This window comes from Parambassis ranga, chromosome 14 (genome assembly GCF_900634625.1).
Source record: "Parambassis ranga chromosome 14, fParRan2.1, whole genome shotgun sequence".
Lineage (NCBI taxonomy): Eukaryota > Metazoa > Chordata > Actinopteri > Ambassidae > Parambassis > Parambassis ranga.
In genome coordinates, this window is record NC_041034.1 from 11126046 (window position 1) to 11140399 (window position 14354).

Genomic DNA, 14354 nt, shown 5'->3' on the forward strand with positions numbered 1-14354 from the left:
AGGGATGGATATTAACACAAAAACAACTTCGAGTTATAACAAGTCTCACATATTAATATTTTTTTGAGCCTAGTTTACATTTTGTTTTAACTCCACAGCAGCGATGATAACATGACATATCCTGTTCCTGTCTTATCTCTCCTCCTCTGACCCTTCATGTGTCTTTGCTGTACAGTTCTGCTTCAGTGCACTTCTTTGTTCCTCTGCAATATTGACACTAGAATCAATCAGCCCAATCTCCATATTGTCACAGTGATGACAACAACATGTGACACAATCGCATGTAGTGATGTGTGTGTGTGTGTTTTTTTTTTATTATTATTATAATTATTATTATATCTTTTATTTTATTTTTGCATCTCAGGAATATATTTCATTTAGATTGTTTTGGTTTGTCTTAAATATATGGGGACTGTGTGACTGTGTGTGAGCACCTCTCACTCTGCTATAGTCCCTGTGTGCTGACACCATGTATTTGTTGAGTTTAAAAATTATCACAATGTTAATAAAAATGATTCAGTGATTCTTCAGTAATTCTGTCACCTTGCTGTCATTGAGGACTTTAGAAATATGATCACTGACTTGAAACGCTGAGATTTAGGAATATGCTGCATATAATCACAAGTTTTGAGAATGATAGAAAGTGTGTTTTAACAGAGTCTAAGTTTGGCTTTATGCTGTGTAAGCAGTCAATCAATGCTTCTATCCTCTATCATCATGTTTTTTTTTTCTTGTAGCAACACACCTTTGTGTATATCAGTCTGTAGATGGGAGGTGTTGTTAAGGGACTATCACTCACTAAATACAAAATATTCACAGTTAAGATCAGGATTAGAGCTAGACATGTTAGTTCAGCTGATGTACTTTGGTGAAATAAAGGGGGTTTCATATCAAGCTGTACTGAGATAGCTTGATTTGTCAATATAGCACCATAATGGAGGGGGTTTCTCTCCCATTGTCTGTGGGATTTATTATAATTAATTTAGAGGTTCGTATGTATGAAATGAAAATTGTTGAATAAATAGTTGCCAAAAACACCCGTATAAGCCTGATGCTATTTTTTCCAGTCATCATTCTTCTTCTCCTGGAAGCTTCTTATAGTCCCACGCTGTTTCAGAACTGAGAGAGAAGCACTTATGATATACTGTACATATATACACTGCCTCTTTGGAAAGAGCCTCTGCCTCTTTCTGAATTTGTCCTCACGAGGATCCATGTACAAACACATTTGCAAAAACATCAGCAAACACATGCCCAGACACATGTTCATGAATTTTTATTAACAAGAATAATTCATGTCGTGTTTCTGCTCTCTATCTGCACTCCATGGTGGTGCGATGCAGTTTTCAGCTGTCTCCACAATAACACAGTGATGTAACAGTAAAGAATATAATATTCAAAGAGCTACACCTTTTAAAATGTATTGACAAAAACTGACTCTTTAGCATGCATAGTATTATATCGCAATAATAACAATATGTATGTATTTGCTTGTGAAAGCCTTTAGCGTATTAGCACTTGTGGTCAGATTAATGGTATTGGCTGGGGATATGTCTCTGTGAGGAGGTGGTAAAATAAAAATCCTTTAAATCCTTACTCTCATTTGTACCGAAAGAGTCAAGAACATGCATAAATGTGGGGGTAGATGGAGCACATGAAGAGGGATATATGGATACATGAAAAAGAGGAAACTGAGAGATAGTGTGGAAGCAACTGAGCCTGAAAGACAGGGGAGGGAGAGTCAGACGATGATGACTGAGGGGGGGAATTAAGTAATGGCAATAAGATGTCACGTTAGACTGAGAAAAGCAGCTGCAATCAGCCCATCTGTCAGGAATAAACACAGCCTGGAGAGAGGTGTATTTGTGCAGCTGAGGTATGAGTCTCCTCCTGATGAAAAGTGAGGGGTCAGTGAGAAACTCAATTACAACTCAATCAATCAGAGCAGTTTTGTGAGGAGGGACGGGGGAAGATCAAGGAAGACCAAACCAAGAAAAAATAAATGTTATTCATCCATCCATCCTTACTGTCAGGAACGCTCAGCAGCCAACAATTTTCAGAGTCAGAATTCCTTCGAAAATGATCTTCAAACTTTTCTATATTTGTTGAAAGTTTTTTATTTCTAGTACTCCTGTTTTTTTCACGCCCTAAATGTAATGTTAAAGTGATTTTTAATGAATCACATTCATCTCTTCAATACTGTTCAAACACATTTATAAACATAAAAGCCTTACAAGTACAGTTTAGATTTGCTCCAAATACAAGATTTCTTCACCTAATTTCCTTGTCTTGCTCTCAGTTGTTTTTCTTATTGTAATAAATAATTCATTTGTGGTTTGCATATGTGTCTCAGCAAAAAGAGTATGGAAGTATCTGAGCTATTTATTCAGTATTCTTTTCACAAAAAAGCAAACAAATGGTGATTGTGCCTTAACATGCTTTCAAACATGAATAATGAATCATGAGTGACCTCCAACTCACAAAATGATTTCATAATAACCTGACATTCAAACAGGGCCCGAGCAAAACACTGTAGAGGCATGTTATATTAAACTGAAAAATCACAATATTCCTAGCACAATTCCACTTATCATGCCATTCTGTGCAGCAGCAAATGCAACTTTGTTGTCACCACTGAAATGCGAAGTAAATAAAGCAATATGGGAAATAAGAAGTCATGTTGATTGATAAGTTCGCTTAAGTTTGACAGCGTGAGAGTGTTTTATGAGGAGGAATAGCCCACCATATGGCCTGGAAACCAACAACATGTTCACATAGGACATTTTGATTGGAGATCATGGTCAGCTCAAACAATTTAGGCCAGCCTATTAAGACAACCATCAAAAAGATGTGCGTATGATTCTAACCTATAAAAGTGTTGTACATTAAATACTGCTGTCTGCCTGACTGCAGCCGTGAGTCTGAGAAATTGTTCAGGTTAGGATTGTTTTTTTATGTGAGTATGAATCTACAAGCTGTGTGTGCACAGTCTTGTGAAAAAGTCATGTGGGTGTGAGTAGAAAAGCATTGAAATGATGTCTCTGATGTCACTGGCAGGTCACAGGGGAAAGTAATCAAATCACAATTTTCCCAAATGCGCATGCTCCAAATTCAAAGATGGCCAACGACGGTGAACCAGTTGGAGCATCACAGGTAAAGTCAATAACGTCTGTATCCAGTATTTATTTCATGAAATTGTACGATTTTTAAATTATATACATTTTTACTTACTTTGACTTACAGACTTACAGACTGTGTATGTATTTTTTTCATTAACGCTCACTGCATTTAGCTGCTGCTCCCTTTGCATGTAGATCTGGAGGTATAACAACTAAGCTTCGCAGACCACTCCCACGAAAATTTGAAAAATTACAGAAACTAAACAAACCTGAATATACAAACTACCCTTATATAGTTTTCTGAAACAACTTTACCCCCATACATCTACATACCTGTGGACTTTTGCAGCATCCAGCCAACACAGATATTTACCAGTCTACTGACCCTGAGCCAAGGCCGTCCGGCAGCCAGACAGGATGTGACAGAGGTTCCCCAGGGCTGTGTTTGACTCTCCTGCCAGGTTTGCTGGACTTGGAAGGGTGTCATACGCGGCTCGAATAAGGAAGCTTGCCTGTGGCATCTTCCACAGGTCACTCTATCCTACTGATCTTGGTAGAACACCTTCCACTTTTGTCCAGTGGCCTTGCTAGCATTGGCCGATAGACTTGATGAAATGTCTGGAGATGATGCTGTCCATGCATGCTCTACCTGTCCGGATCCAGGTACCAGTCTGGTTGCAGTAGGCTATACTTAACCTGACATTTTGTGTTATAAATCATATTGTAGACTAAAACAAATTTTAGTGACATAAAAATGTTCAACATTACTAATATGAATGGTTAGAATCATGCACACATCATTTGTTTGTTGTCTTCTAGTTCTATAAAACTGCTTTATAGAACTTATCATCAAGCAGCAGTTACCTGCTCGCACATCAACTTTTCCACACAAGTCAGAAACAACCGCAAGAGAACACAGAAACTTTTTCTTTTCTTTTTTGCAAATTAGAGGAAATGTTTCAAATTGTGGCATTTCCATTTCACTTTCCTGCTGATTCAAAACGTGCAATAAAACAAGGTGATAGAAACCTGGCTTAAGATTTGATAGTTGTGAAAATCTGATATGACAGCTTTTGTTCAGTTTTCAGTCAGTGCAGCACTTTATTGGTTTTACTTTGGGAGAGAAAAGACAATTAGAAACATGGCTGAAAAGAAATCTGACACAGTTTGTCTCTGTTTTTGACGGCTGGCTGTTGAAGATGAAGAGTGCCCCCTGCACACACACATACATATACACACACAACTCTCGTTAAGTGTCACTTTTTGAATGTGTCACCGTGCTGAGCCTCACACCTGCCCAGCACTGTCAGTCTGCCAGCTGTGAGAGCTGGAGCTGTCTTGAAGGTATCCGTCACTCCGTATGCAAATACATTTCTGTTCTTTATGATGCGGATGCACCAGCCCACATATCCACTCTTCCTTCTTTCAGTCCTTTCAGTTAGAGCCACGTTTTGTTCCATCCCATCTATCAATCCTAATCTTTCCTTCAACTGCTTTCGACCCTTAGACTCATCTTCATTTTCCTCTTCATCCTGCAGTCTCTCCTCCCTCCTCTGCAGCGTTTCCATTTACCTTGCAGGGTGATTCACTTTGGAGGTTGACAGAGGAGATCTTAGTAGCCTTTGATGTTCAGTAATTGTGCTGACCATGTGTAGTCACAACCTTGTAGCACCAACACACACATACACACACACAGAACTATTTGCTTTAAGATGCCATCAGAGAGAGAAAAAAATACTTTGATGTTGACCAGCTTTACTTTGAAGGAATTTTCCCCACATGAGCCACAGAGATCCTCAAGCAGCACCTCTTTGGCTTTTGTGAAGTTCAAGCCACAGACCAGGGGTGATCGGCCAGGTGACCGCCAGCCAAGACCTTTTACAGGCTCAGCGTTTCAGCATGCTGGAATACATAGACAACTTTCACAACAGTAAAGTACTTTAAAGATTGCGTTATCTTTACTAGCAGGTGTCATTGGCCTTCACATGGCTGAGCCTATATCCTTATTGTACTTGTCAGTCTCAAAACACAAAAACATTAGATGCTACAGCTGGCAACAAAAGAATAAAGAGTCTGAATACAAGGGACGGGAGTATTAGATGCACATCTTTCACAGTTTGGGTTACAGATAGCGAGTGTACAAACCAATTTAGATCATTTATTGATGTGGCATGTGTTATTTCTGAGATTTTGAGCTACAAATATAAGCAAACAAGCATAGGATAATCTTTAATAGGCATTACAGTTTGTAAGATTACTAGATAGTAACATAGGTTAGCTTACCCACTGAGCAAACACTGAACGGCTCCTTCTGAATGCAACAGCGAGCAAAGAATAAGACATTAGTGAGTGGGTGTGTGCTATTGGCTGATAACTGTGGTGTTGCTTTTGTGTCTCAAACATTGGGAAACATTTGGATAAGATGAAAATTGCAAACAGTTGTTCCTGTTTCACTTATCCAAAAAAAATTGTGAGACTTCTGAGCAGAAAGATATCCCAGTGGTCACATGTCATCTCTCTCATTGCGTTTCGTATGTGTGTTTCTATAGGGAGCTGACACTGACAAATTGGCATCCACTGCAGCACCAGCTATATGGAATCCTCTGTTATTTTAACAAGTTAAAAAGCGATGACAGGGGGGGGAAACACTTTTAAACTGGCACAGTGCAAAGTTTACAACATGTGGCAGAAGTTTTCCAACTGCTCATTTCATGTGGGAGAACATATCCATTAAAGCTGACAGTCTGGACATGAAACTAATAGCAGCTGTGCTGTTTCACATCTAAAGTAATAACAGCACAGAGCCAAACATCAGTGTATGGCTGTCCAAAGAAGCTCATTTTATGTGAGACCCCAGTGTAGTAGAAGTATATCATGGTGGAATGTGAGCTTTATGGAGGATTGCAAAGCATTAGTTCGCCTTTGGCTGGATGCTGCCATGGTTGCAGTGATACTGCTAATTTATATCTGCTGCACAGCTAATGGAGGATATAAAAGGCCTCGGGTCTGTCCATTCTAGACTGAGCATTTTAGGGCACAGCTCCAAATGATGAGAAAGCACAGTAGTTATGGTGTGAGTGTGTGTGTGTGTGTGTGTGTGTGTGTGCGCGCACTTTGGTAGTGTGAATGGAGCTGCCTCATTAAATGTCTGCACAGTTATCATAGTTCATTAGAACAGATTACACTCCTTGCATTTTTGTTTGTATTTCATGCACAGCCAGTGCAGATAAACACACAGACAAACATGCACCACTTAGCATAAGCTCTGGCAGCTTGTCCTATGTAATTGCTGCAAGTATAATACAAACCAAAAAGCATTGCCTCTTCTGCTTTGGCAGTAGTACTTTCTTATCTTTGGCTCTCTCCCCCTTTGTTCTTATCTCTAATATGAGAGCATAAGCCATTCTAACTGAACTTTGTACTTTGACATTTATGTCAGAATTGCAGCCCAGCCTCACCAAGAAAGGACAGTAGTGATTAAAGTTATAAGAAGTTTACTTTAAGATACCTAATCAGGTAGTTTTGATGCCAAAAACTAGACAAAAACAGATTTTTATTGAAAAAATAGCACAAACTACTTTCTTCTGGATAAAAGTTTAGAGTTTGTATTTGTTTGAATTGCTGTATTTGTATTGTGTACATGTATACATTGAGCTATTATTGATTCGGTTACATGTTTTTAAACAACTGGCTCATTTATAGCTCTATTGATTATCATGTGAACTGATCACATGTTGAGGGCTGGTAAGAATTTACCCAATTAACCCAACTTTATAAGTTTAATCAACTGATCATTCTGGTCATGTCAGATTTTCCCTATTGCAGTCTTATAAAGTTTGTATTGAGGTTTTTGAAAATTTATAACAAAGGGAAAATAAATATATTCTATTTTTGTGCCAAAAGAAAAACTATACATATCCTTGAAGTTCGTAAAACTTAAAACTCATAGACATGTAGCAGACAGACACCACCCAGCTGTGAGAGTGAAGATGGCTTGGCTTGAAAAAGTTGTCACTTTTCTATCAGAGGTTGCAAAAAGGTCACAATAAACCATGTGCTTTGTTTTGTTTTTTTCTGAGCTCCTCCTGCACATGCTTATCTGTTCACAAACACTACCCCCTCTGGTTTGGCCAGAGGTAATGATCTATGTCAAGAGAATGGTACAACTCTACACAAAGGTACTACACAGGGGTCAGGGTCACCTTTAAACAGATGTTACGGCAGCGGCTGCTGCCAGTGCACCGGGACATGGGTCAGTATTAAGCAGATGTTGGAGACCAGGGGGGACTATCATGTCACATCCTCTGTGAGCTGACTAAATGCTGCTGTCTCTGTAAAGAGACCCCCTGCTTGTGATTGCAGGATTCCAGCTTTTATGCTGTTGCCATGGAGTTTATGTGAAATGATTGTTAAGGTTACATATTGTGGTCAAAACCTGACTCTAAGCTGTCATGTCATTCAGCCAACATCTGCTAATATTGCTAATATATTTTTTCAAAAACGTGTTATGGAGCTGTAGCTTGCTCGAAAAGTTATTAATGCATGGTGTAATATTATATTTGTGTTCACATCAGTATGTTTTTTTTTCTGTCTGCATTCTCCATTATGTTTGAATTCTGTGGAAACAAATTCTCTGTGTGGTGGAAACAAAGAGAATTACTTATTAGAAAAACAACAAACATCACTTGAAATTTGACCCCACATACATTGAATCACTGGAGGTTTCACACAGCTTTAGCTTTAGATGGTGCATGTTTGTTTATCTTGCTGATAACACTGAACACTTGATTATTAATAATAATAATAATAATAATAATAATCCATCACCCAAGTCTGTGTGGATTGATAATAATGATTTGGTTGCTGACTGTGTCACCTTTTAAGAAGTTGTGTAAGATTTAATTTGCACTTTTGATCATGAATATTAAATACCCTTAAATATTTCAGTGTTTACAGCTTTTTTTCATTCAGCAGTGTCTTCAGCTGCTATGAACAGGATATATGAAGGCTTTTTTTTCTCTTCATTTTCCATATTTACTACTAAAACACAAACAAAACAAAAAGCGAAAAAAACAGAAATATGATTAGAGTTAGGGTTACAGCTACGGTTAGGGTTAGACTTAGGAAGGTCACCGAGTTGTGGTTCAAAGTTTATTACATTCGGCTTACTAGGTTCTCGGCCATCGTGACGCAAACATAATAAACTTTGAACCACAACTCTGTGACCTTCCTAAGTCTAACCCTTACCCTAACCCTAACTGTAACCCTAACCCTAACACTAATGCAGAGCTAGGGTTAGGTTCTCGGCCGTCAGGAGGCTTAGACCCTCAAGTGAGACATTTCTGTAATGGTCTCAGTGAGCCGAATGTAATAAACTTAGAGCCATAACTGTCATGAGCCAGGGTTTTGGCTCCTTGTTTTGTTGTTTTATTGTTTATTTTGTTATTTAGTTTCCAGTGTTTGTCCTCTTTTCTCCTCAGTCCTTCCCTCTCTCCTTCTCTTCCTCCCTCCTCTTTCTCTGCTCCTCCTCAGTCCTTCCCTCTCTTCTTCCTCTTCCTCTCTCTCCCTCCTGTCATCTTCTTTCTTCGCTTCTCCTCTTGTCTTTCTCTGCTCCTCCCCTCTCTCCTTCTGTTCCTCCTCCCTCTGATTACCAGCTCCTCCCTAATTGTCTTCACCTGTGCTGTCTCTTCCCTATTTAAGTCTCATGCTCCCCTTTGTCTTTGTCGGATCATTGTGTTTGTCATTCCCCGTGCCGTGTTCTTCAGCTTACCTGGCCTTCTTCCGTCCTGTCGTCCTCCGTATTCCTCCCGTCCTCCCCTGGATTAGATCTCCTTGGTTTGTTGGTTTTTGATTTCCTTTTGTTTGTACTTTGTGGTTTTGATCTGTTCTGATCTTAGTTGAGTTTAGTTATTTTTTGTCCTCTGGACTGTTTTTGGCTTTCATTAAAGCTCACCTTTGTTTAAACGTTACTTTGGTCTGCATTTGGGTCCTATTTCCGTACTGCACATGACAATAACTCTGTGACCTTCCTAACTCTATCTTTAACCCTAGGTGTAACCATGAACTTCACTAACTCCTGAGAGAAATGTCCAGCTTATTAATTCTTCACTATACTTACCAGCTAGCCGCTAACTATGTCTGTCTGTGGTTTAGTGCTGGTCAGTATGTAGCGTGAGGTGGATTTCTAAAAGCAGTTGGTGTAAGCAATGCAGACATGTATTAAATATTGTTCAGTTCAGAAGGTTAAATGCTGGACTCTATTTTCACGAACTGTTGGTATGAAGATCTGCTATTGTTTAACATGCATTTCATTCACAATTGGAACTATCACATTTACCTAAGAGCTAGCATAGCAACCTGCTGAAAATAGTAAGTTCGATAATACATTCCTGCATATGGCTGTCTGCAGTTGACGATTTGCCTTTGCTCTGACAGCTACAATTGTTAGTGACATTGATTTGATCAAGCTCCTGTGATGTCAGCTTCAGTTACGTATGAGACACTTGCAAAATATAAAAGCAGCTGCAGAGGTTCATCCAAACTTTTTCTCTAAAATGTACACTCTGTTGTATCAGCTCAGTCAGCACAGAGAAACTTTTCCCCCTTAAGCAGATCATTGAGTCGGGAGAGGTGCATGTAGTGAAGGTCAAACATCCAAACAACATGTTTTTGAGAATATACCAAAAAAAAAAAAACGAAAGGTAGGTATAGAAAGAAAGGTCTTTTTAGGTTGATAAAAGTTAAAACTGAATATGTTCAGAATTTTACTTCCCCCCCCCCCCCCCCCCCCCCCCTCTCCTTTGTAGAGTGCAGCTCAGTGCTCCTGTCTGTGCGAACAATGCAAATGAAGTATTTCATCAGTTTGTTCTTGCTGTTCCTCCCTGTAGCACAAGCAACTTTGTACTCAAGGTTCAGTATGTACAAATTAAAGATGATTAATATTCTTAATCCACAAAGACATAAATCCAATTATGGAATTTAATGATTTCACTTTACATATTAAAAACATGAATTATTTTGTTCTTGCTTGCTGTTTGTTGCTTTCAAGCAAACACACTCACCGACAGACACACACACACACAGCTCTGATATGATTTAGCTCAGCAGTGTGCTGTTTATTAAAAAATGGGCAGACTGCTGAGCTCGACACCTCCCCACTGTTTCTGAATAATAAGTATTAACACTGTGCTATCTTCTCTATGAAAAATGCTGCAATAGAGCAGTGATGGCTTCTTTCTGCGTGTTTGTGTGGAAAGCGTGTAGCGCATATGGGACTTTTTTTTGCAAACAAATGCAACTGAGTTATGGCCTTATTTGGATTAACCGGAAGGCTTTGTTGTACAGCAAGAGCCTTATTAATTCATGAAACTATCACGCTGTCACTCTCGCTCCTGAGCTGATTAATATGTCTGTTACAGGACAGAAGTGAATCCCCTCCTGAAAAATATCCACTGTGAATCCTCTTTATCATTTATCTATGCTGTGTGTTTGTATAGCATGATAAATCAATTTCCATTATAGTTCTGGTCACACACATGCTACTTTGTATACTATGCATGCTCTTCAACAAAACATTATGCAGTGATGTGAAATTATAATAACACAGCAGCGTTTTTTTTGACAAGCAAACATTTGGTGGCTGAAGATGATGGTTTACTATTTTCAAGTATTTATAAACCAAAAATATGAAGAGATGTGCCGTCCTTCTGTGGAACACGGAGGCCTTCCAGGCATTTATTTGTGTTCTCACTTTATTGTTCCATCTACTAACTTTAAACCAGTGAAATAAGCTTCAAATGCTCTTTATTATAACATCCCTTTGAACACATTCCTCATACTAGGTCACTGATTGCAAGACCATGGTGTGTTGTTGCTAAAACTGTGACCTCAAATTCTGCAATCTCCACAATCCCTATGCTGCTCACTGTTTTTGGGAAACATCCAAGTAAAAGAAGCAAGCAGTGGTAAGTACTCGAGCAACTCCACGTCCTTTCAAGTTCTGCTCAAAGTGCATCGACCTCAGCTTTCTTTGTAATAAGAAAACCAGTCCTGTTTCTACCGTGTTATTCATATCTTAAAATCAACTTTTTTGTCCTTGTGTTCATCCTCACCAGAAAAACATGACATGAGGTCGATATTTCCGCCCTTAAAGACGGAAGCGGCGAGCATATTTATTTAGCTGCTGATGGGGGTATGGTCTTGTCCTGACAGCAGCTGAAAATGATGTGAACAGTTTTCCTTGTGAAATGTGAATTCATCTGTTTACCAACTCCTTATATAATAAATACTACTAAAAATGATGAGGGATGCAGTGAGGACTCAAACCTCAGACTCCCGAGTGAAGGTCTGCAACTTTGGATGTCCCCTAACTGTCCCTGACCTGCCTCTGTAGTTAGACTTTGCAGGTTTATTGGTCAAATATACATCTATATGTGTGGTTAGCAGAAATGTAACCATGACTTGTATCTGGTTGTGGTTTCTTTTTGTGAGGACATGTTGTCATTTCATGAATTTAAAGTGATAGATTTTTCATATTAAACAGGTTTTAATATGGTTTCTTTACCACAGTTGTCTTGTTTAAACCATTTTTTATTTAGGTCTTTCCAGTCTAGACAATAAGTTTATTTTTCTCATCACTACCCCACAAATAATGAATTATTACGTTATATAATAATAACTTACACGTAATTGCTGCCTTTGTTCAACATGCATCACATAATGTATTGACCTTAAAGGTAAGTGAGCTGTAAATGAATTTTGATGAATAAAATATAAACAAACGTAGTCATTAAAAACAGTTCAATATCTTTTCAACCAGTGGAGGGTTTTTACGGTCATTCCTGCAGTGATGTTTACTTCACGACACTATGACTAGTATTAGATAGCACTTTAAAATAACCCTGTTAGAGAACTAAATAGATGCTCATGCAAGAATGTAGAGAGCAAAGACAAGACTGAATGAGTGAAGGACGGATGTACAGATAGAGATGAATGACCAAGGTGAAGGACTCTGAAATTTCTTTCCCTGATGGAGTGTCAAAATCACTTTTCACTAATGTCCCTCTTAACCCTGAATATGTCACTACTCTCTCTCACACACACACACATGCAGTCTCGTACACATATTACACAGCTATTCATTCTGGTCTGAACCAGTTTTGTGGGACAATGAGGCAAGGTGAACCAAGGGGCAAGTGCACAAACTCATCACAGACTAGGGAACAAACACAATGACTTCCTGGCCACTGTGACACCTTTTTTTCATTTTAAAAACTACAAATATGGGGTCAGAACTCCTAGCTACGTCAGTAAAACCCCAATTTCTATATTTCCAATATTTCATCTTGACTTATTATGTATCTCAGGAAACATTTTCTAAGAAAGGAAACATGGAAAGTGCTGAATTTCAATAACACCTTCTCTGCATGCTGTGTATCCCCAGAAAGCTATACATCAACCCATTTGAAAATGTGCCAAGCTTTATTAAACCCCTGTTGGTCCGGCTCTCTTATCAATAGCCCCTGGTATAAATCATTAAACACACATGTGAATTGTATTGTTCTCTTCCGCTAACCTTTTGCAAAAGAAAAAGTTTGTGTTTTTTGGAGGCGACACATTTACGAAATACCGTTCGCTCAACCTCAGGAGAGACATGATGCCCCATTTCTCTACGAGCCTGCAGGTATCTGCTGTTCATTTCTTAAAGTGCAGCTATAATGGTCAGACTAATATCTATGTCAGCCTACTTACAGACCAGACACAGAATGAAATGGTGCATTTTGAATTGATGTAAAAGAATTATCGATCAAAGCGCTGCATAGCCTTCGAGAAACACACACACAAATGAGCAGCTTTATCATGAGGCCATTCAGGAGATGTCCAATTTCCCCTCACTAGTCATTGATAAGCATTCTCCTTGCCTGTCACTCAGGACTTAGACTGATTCCCTCTCAGCCCATGAGCCCAATTTAGTCTCCACAAGAATCTATCACACTGCAATGTTATCTGCAAGTAACCCAATCTCCCCATCATCCCTCCATCTGTCTTTCCTTCTACATCTCCCTCCACCTTTCTTTGTAGCTGCCTATAAATCCTCCTTGTATCTTTCACTGTTTCTACCCTCTGTCTTTCATCCTCTACTCTCTTTCTGGAGGACCTCACAAACTAATCAAGTGTGAGGAGAATCTGACTTTGCATATAGATCATATCCCCCGTTGACAAGGGATAGAGAAGAAAAATGTCTACATCCCTTACATATGAAGCTTCTCAGTAATGTGATGGATGAGTTGCATTTAGCTTCAGCAAACTTTTGAGACATTTCACTGATATGATTTGATTAATGACCAAGCAGAGACGTCCACCGTGAGAGAACCATCGGGAAGGGAAATTCCCTCCAGAGGATCTCAGATAAACTACTAAACGGCTGGTTCTGTCAATCAGCACCATGTAGCCACGTCAAAGCATACTGAGCAGATTTGTGCGGCCATCTAAAACGATGAGTATATCTCTCATTGGAAATTACAAAATAAGACATGTTCTCAGCAGGCAGAGAGACAAAATGAGTGGTATCATAGTAGCATACTCTTTTAGTAATGGGCTCTAGCGATAAGGGAAATAATACCCTAGAGGGCCAGCCTAGGAGAGCCTTGTCACTCTCAACTCAAAGGAGCATGTCAGCATTAAAACTGTAGACGGGGTATTCAAATCCTGAATTATGAAAATTAGATGTTATTTAACACTAGACCCACCAACAATGCAGTACCCTAGAACCCTACAACTGCTGTGACAGCAGTGAGGTCATGTTGACTTGCACTTTATAATTGCAAATGTCTGTTACTGCAATATTTGGTATTTTTTAAAATATGAAAAGGGAGGAAGTAACATTAGGTCAGAATTTTAGTTATTTTGCCACATTATAAATTCACTTCAGCATAATGAAATAGGAGAAAGCTATCAAACTGATCATTGTTCATAAACATCATGCATTGAAATGAATGTGAGATATTTACAAATATTTAGGAACCACAGAACTATTCTGCTTCACTCAATACCCGCACAAACACTGAAGAAAAAACTTCGACAGAGCAATTCGGGAGAACAATGTAATTCTGGCGTCATTTGGTATTTTTATATACACACACAATTCAAAAAGTACCAATGAGCGTTAATAGGCAAACAAGATTCAGTAGGGACAGGGTTAGCAGTAAGGTCCAAGGTTCAAAGGTGCTCCTCAGT